This window comes from Seriola dumerili, unplaced genomic scaffold, assembly GCF_002260705.1.
Source record: "Seriola dumerili isolate Sdu_G_001 unplaced genomic scaffold, Sdu_1.0 BDQW01001298.1, whole genome shotgun sequence".
Taxonomy (NCBI): domain Eukaryota; kingdom Metazoa; phylum Chordata; class Actinopteri; order Carangiformes; family Carangidae; genus Seriola; species Seriola dumerili.
In genome coordinates, this window is record NW_019175553.1 from 474,262 (window position 1) to 480,770 (window position 6,509).

A 6,509-nucleotide genomic window follows, 5' to 3' on the forward strand; every position below is an offset into this window, starting at 1 on the left:
CACACACACACACACACACACCAGACAGAAGCTCTGCAGCGTCGCCATCCACTGACCTGAGCCCACAGAGGCTGAGGGAAGCCCATCATCATCTTCATCATCATCATCATCATCACGTCCTCACCTCCCTGAACTGTCTCTCCGTCAGAAAACAAACTCTAAATAAATCAAGAAGCTGCTCTTCTCCTCTCTCTCTCTCTCTCTCTCTCTCTCTCTTTAAATCTTCTCACACACACACACACGCTCTCACACACACACACTCTCACACATGCACACACACATGCACAGAGCCCTCGCACACAGTCTGGGAGGCTGAGAGCCGAGTGCAGCGGAGCCTCGGCCACAGGAGGGGAAGACTGAGGGGGGCGGGACACTGCTGGGGAGGGAGGACACGCCATTGGCCCGAGGGGGATTGAGGAGCCTGAAGACAGCCAATGAGAGGGGAGGGGGGAGGGGGGGTTGAGGCACCTGGCTGTGTTAAAGGGGCAAGTAGTTCAGGTTTTCACTGGAGCCACGTGGTCAGTGCGGTTTTTTCTGTCTCTTATCAGGAAACTCAACTATTAGTCGGGTCATTGATTAGTCGATCAACAGAAAATGTAGCCATTTATGTAATCGATCAATCATTTACGTGATTTTGAAAAGAACAAATACAAAGAAAACAAACTGAGCTGTAATCAACACTTCACTATTTTCTGATGCTTTAAAAACCAATCGATGAATCGATTAAACACAGTACAACATTAACACTGCAAAATTATTAAATTCACATTTTAACGACTGAGAACTGACTTTGGCTCATTGCTGATCGATCAGTCGATCAATCACTGATGATAACGTGACTCCAAACATTGATCTCAATCATTAAATGAATAGTTTGAGAAACAAACTTATTCACTTTCTTACTGAGAGTTAGCTGGTTAGCTTAGCTTAGCATAAAGACTGGAAGCGGGGGGAAACAGCGACTCCGAAGCTCGCTAATCGATGGGTGGGACTGTTTCTTGGCCAGGAGCAGACTATTTCCTGGTTTTTGGAAAGTCTTTGAGACACAGGGCTGCAGCTACATGAAGTTTTTCTAAAGACAGAAAACGGCTGCTGATCGATGTGGAAACTGATTCCACCACTGAGCGACCACGCAGAGGAAAAACTGAGATTTCCCGCCTCGCCCTGATGGAGGGAAGAGTCATCGTTCACTTTCAGTTCACAGTGGAAGAAGAAGAAGCGAGTCCTGGTCTGAAAAGCAGACGTGCTGCTGCGTGTTTGGAGCGTTTGCAGAGATTTGACTGTGCAGCCCGGCGCTGCTGCCAGAGACGTTAATGCCTCAGCTGGATGCCAAGCTGCCGCTCCACCTTCATTATGCACACACTGATGCGAGAGTGGTTTGAGCCTTTCATCTGACTCTTGGCAAAGAAAACAAACAAGCACATTTACATAAAACTTTAACTGTCCCTCAGTGTCTCTCGGTTAATCTGCAGATTGCTTTTTCTCCATTAACCTATTAATCGTTCGGTCGGCCAGATGATATAAAATAGTGGATAAATTGCCGTTACAGTTTCCTAAAGCCCAAGGTGACTCCGACCAACAGTCCTGAAGCCAGAGATGTTCAGTTTACTGTGATATAAAACACAGGAAACGGCAGAAAAGCTTCACATTCAAGAAGCTGAAACGAGAAAATGTTTGAAAACTTACACAAAACAAAAACAAGCTGCTCTGCCCAGACCAAATCCACCTGAGTGAGGAGGCCGGGAGCTCACGGTCACCTGAGGAGGTCACAGGTCGTACAGTAACAGCAACACGTGAGGGGAAGACTGAGGAGTGAGAAGAGGGTGTATCAGTATCAGGTAGGTGACACACACCTGTACGAGTGTTCCTATGACTGAACACTGTGTTAGGAAACTGGCTGAACCAGAAGGATTTTTCTGACTGTGTGTGTGTGTGTTTGTGTGTGTGTGTGTGTGTGTGTGTGTGTGTGTGTGAGCGTCTTCCCTCCCTGAGACGAGCCAACAGGCCAACATGACTCATTGTTGACATTCCAGAGAAGGGCCAATGCATTCAGACTCCCACCCACATGTGAGCACTGTGGCACACACACACACACACACACACACAGACACACACACACAGAAGCGCACACACACACACACACACACACACACACACACGCGCACACACACACACACACACACACACACACACACAGACACACACACACAGAAGCACACACACACACAGAAGCACACACACACACACAGACACACACAGACACACAGAAGCACACACACACACAGACACACACACACAGAAGCGCACACACACACACACACACACACACACACACACACACACACAGAAGAAATCTTTCACTAACTGGAGAAAACGAGTTGAAGGGATTGTGCTTAAAGCTGTACGAAGCCCGACCTCAGAATGAATTACAAATCATTTCCTACTTTCTTCTTCTCTTCATAATTTAATTCCCTCAAATTAATAATTAATCCCCTGAAATTACTAAATCGTGCCCTCACATTAGTTAATCTGCCCCCCCCTCCTGCCTCTCCTGTGCATCCACGCAAAGTAAAGTTCTCCAAAACCTGAAAACAAACATATTTCATCTCTTTTTGGTTGTTTTTCATCATTTTGCATCATTTTATGTTTCTTTTTGGACATTTTTCACCTTTTAGCATCTTCTTGGTGTTTATTTTTGTACTGTGAATGTTCATGTGGTTCAAGTGCAGCTTGTGGTTCAGGGTTCATGACACTATCAACTACCAGCGGCTACCTGGAAACAGGTAAACATGTGCAGCGTGGTTTACAGACAGATCTGGACTCCGCAGTGTTTTTAAACCTTTCGTCTTTCTAGAGCCGCCTGTTGATAAACACCAGCTTCCTGTCAGATGTTATTTTATAGGAAACAGAGAGACTGCTGCTGCTGCACTGCTCCTGTTACTCAACATTTCATCCTAGCACATGTTTTTCTATGCAGCTTTCGTTATGAATGTGGTGTGAAATTCTTCATCCCTCGACAAGTGTGAATTATATTAATGAAAAGACAGATGCTGCATGAGCTGCAGACCTGAGATTCTGCAGAGCAGGAAAAAACTAAATTCACAGGATCATGTGAAATACTTCAGTATCTGGGAAAATATTTCAGCTTCTTACAAGAAACAAGTGGTTGTGATTGTTTGTGGATAAATTTCAAAGCCCAAAAATAAGAACATTTTTAAACTGAATGTCTGTAAAAGATTAAAATGCATGAAAAATATTTAAAAACAAGGAACAAGTGATTGAAATTAAATGTATTATGAATATTAGAAATGAAACAACATTACATTAGAAAGACAACTCTTGGTTTAATAAAAGGAACATGGACATAAACACATTTTTACAAACAGAAGATAACCGGAGTCCGAGTTTAACTCCTGAACGCCACTTGGCCATTTCCTGCTCCTGATCAATACTGTGTGTCAGCTCGTCTTTGTAATGCCGCTCATTAAGAAGCCATCAGCTCCACCATCATCATCCTCAACGGTCGCCTTAACGATTGTTCCTGGCTGACCTTACAGAGCTCGGACCATAACGACGCTCCGCCCGTCCGCTGCTTTTCTTTGGAAGAAAGCTGCTTTTCCTCCAACATGCTGTATGTAGTGTCATCTGTGGAAATCTCAGTCCAGAACAATGAGGTGATTAGATCATTTCCCTTCAGCACAAACAGGTTTTCTCAGGGTTTAACATGTTGCACTGTGTCTGTGCAGCAGGAGGCCGGCGTCACTGTGACTCACAGAGAAAACACTAATTCAGTGGATTAAACCTCCTGTAACGTCTTCAAGGTAACGCCTCTAATGAGAAGCAGAGACAGAACTACGCTTATTAACGTCCACACTCTGGAGACGCAGTGTGACGCTGCCTCCTACTGGTCACCTCTGTCTACTGCAGCAACCACTGACACAAAATGAACAATCTTAGTGGAAGAAAAACTAAAAACATTCAGAGTTTCACTTCATCAGCTCACACAGATGAACATGAACATGTCTTCTCATACATCCACGGCTGTGAGTCAGCTGCTTTGTGACAGTCAACACAACACACGCATGATAAAGTACTTCTAAAGTTGCTTGAGGGAATGTGGAAAGATTGTGGCTCAACTAACTTAAACAACATTCAACATTAGCTGGTTTTAACTCCTGAAATCATGTGTTGTGAGCGTACGGTAATAAACGGTTGTAATAGCTGCTAAAAGTAGTAAATGAAAGCTTAAATATAGAAGTGAAAGTTTACTTTAAATCTCACAAGGGAAGAATAAAACAAGAAGAGCTTCCTCTGCCTGACAAATAAACTGTAGACAATCACCCCTTCATTAATCAACAGAAAACCATACGACCAAATAAATAACCTCCATCCAGTCCCAAATCTCCCTGTGTCAAAATCCAGTTTTAAAACATCTCTAGGACCATCGGTTAAATCAGTTTGGTCTGACATGCTGCAGATTTCTAAGTTGATTTGTGTTTAATCAGATTTACCACGTGAATCTGGGACCAGGTCTCATTCAAGCACAGACAAACCGAACATGTCGGATACACAGGGAGCTCGACTTTTTACTCCCTCGCAGCTTATTCACACCCGCAGAGAGTCTTTGTTCGATTCACCTCGGGTGTGTCGGGCGAATGTAGAAATCTCAAAGACAGAAATCTGAAAATAAAACCATAAATATATAAAACCAAAACTGTCTGAAATATTAGATCCAAGCAGGAAAGTATGGTTTTTAAGTGTCACACCATTCTGTTTTTAGATGATGATTAATAAGTGGATTAAATATTTTAAATTCAACTTTTCGTCACTAGATTTACTGATGTGTCCGTCGACCATGACAGTTCATTCGTTTCACGCTTTAATCTTTTACTTTGAACTTCATTAATTCACTAAAACAGAATCTAATTTCTCCAGTGGCGCAGTGTCACTCTGCAGAAGACAAAGTGGAGATAACCTTTTCCCCAAAACCACAGACACTAAAAATGAACTCAAGAATTCGAAGCAGTAAAAGTATTCAGAGAAGAAGAAGAAGAGTTCACTTCACCCAACCTTGTATTTCCAGTTCTGGGGAGTGTCACAGTTTCAGAAGGAGGGAGGACAAAGGTTTTTGTCTCATGTTAAAGTAGTGCTGAGATATTTCCCTCTGGAGGAAAATGACGTTTCCCCAAAAGGGAGCCACGCTGCAGCTTCAGGCCTGTTACATAAACATCTCCACTAGTTGCAGATATTATTTCCATCCTCAGTAAAACATGTTTTACAATCTCGAGCTCCTGTGTCGGATGTGGAGAGTTAATACTGTTTCACAATCATCCTATTTCATCAGTGGCAAACTTCTGCATTTCTGCTGTTTGAAGTGATTTCAAGAAAACAGAACCTGTGTTTCAGACTTTCTTTACTGGTTTCCAGTTTCTGTACTGGGAGCTGTAGCGGTGTCCATCTCCAGCACGAACAAAAACAGCATCCTGACCGGTCTGTCGTCTGTCTACAACATGGCACAGTTTGATGAACGCAGCCTGACATCATCCTGCACCATGTGACTGACAGCTTGCAACACCCTTCCTCTTTCTTGTGCTGTAAATTTTGTGTATTACTGTGCGTGTGTGTGTGTGTTTGTGTGTGTGTGTGTTTGTAAGAGCGAGTGGAAGGTCAGGTAACACAGACGCCCGATTTCTACCCAACGTTAAGACTCCTCCTGGTATCTTTATCTCCATCAGCTGATTGTAATCTCCAGATCCGCAACAACATGACTCAACTCAGACCTTTACACCAGCCAAACCTGTGGCACAACAGTGTGTGTGTGTGTGTGTGTGTGTGTGTGTGTGTGTGTGTGTGTGTGTGTGTGTGTGTGTGTCCAATTTACTGAGACATTTGTGGCATTCAGTTGACACTCCCAAATCACCATTATAACATTATAAGCAGCAGGAGGAAGCTCATGTGTCACAGCTGAATTCACAAACAGACAAACGGGTGTAAACAGCGTCAACAGATCAGCTGACCCGTTTTCCAAAAACTGTTCTTCCACTTTAAAAAGGTAAAAAGTGTCAGAACAAACCATGACTGAAGCGCTGTGGTGCTGTACCATGTGTACCGGACCTTGGTTGTCACGGTTACCATAATCAACACGCGACCGTTCGTTGCCGTGGTGACAATAATAACGGTGATGGCTTGGTTAGGTTTAGGGAAAGATCTTGATTTTGGTTAAAATAAGTTCTTGCTCAACGTGAGATGATCTCTGTTGTCATGGTTACACAGTCGTTGATGACAAAAAACTGCTGGTTTCAAATGGGAATCGAACACCGCTCTCCTGTGTCATATTCATCCATCCACCACAACCTTGTCTCTTTTTTATACTACGTCACCGACACTTTTCCCTCCGGTCATAGTTACTATGACCACTAGATGTCGCCTAGCAACAGAAAAGGAGGCGGCTCTGATCCTCTCTTCTGATTGGCTGACTGTTTTCTGAGTGATCCAATAAAAATATAGCA

The 6,509-nt window shown here is 43.5% G+C and overlaps 1 protein-coding gene across 1 annotated transcript in view; it reads right to left on the bottom strand.

Moving 5' to 3' along the window:
* Positions 1 to 177, bottom strand: part of LOC111238302 (phospholipase D1-like) — a 42,251-nt gene extending 42,074 nt beyond the window's left edge. Inside the window, exon 1 of the mRNA XM_022767734.1 lies at positions 57 to 177. The gene's annotated coding sequence lies outside the window, so the exon portion shown is untranslated. The remainder of the gene's footprint in view (positions 1 to 56) is intronic.
* Between the last annotated feature and the right edge of the window lie 6,332 nt (positions 178 to 6,509).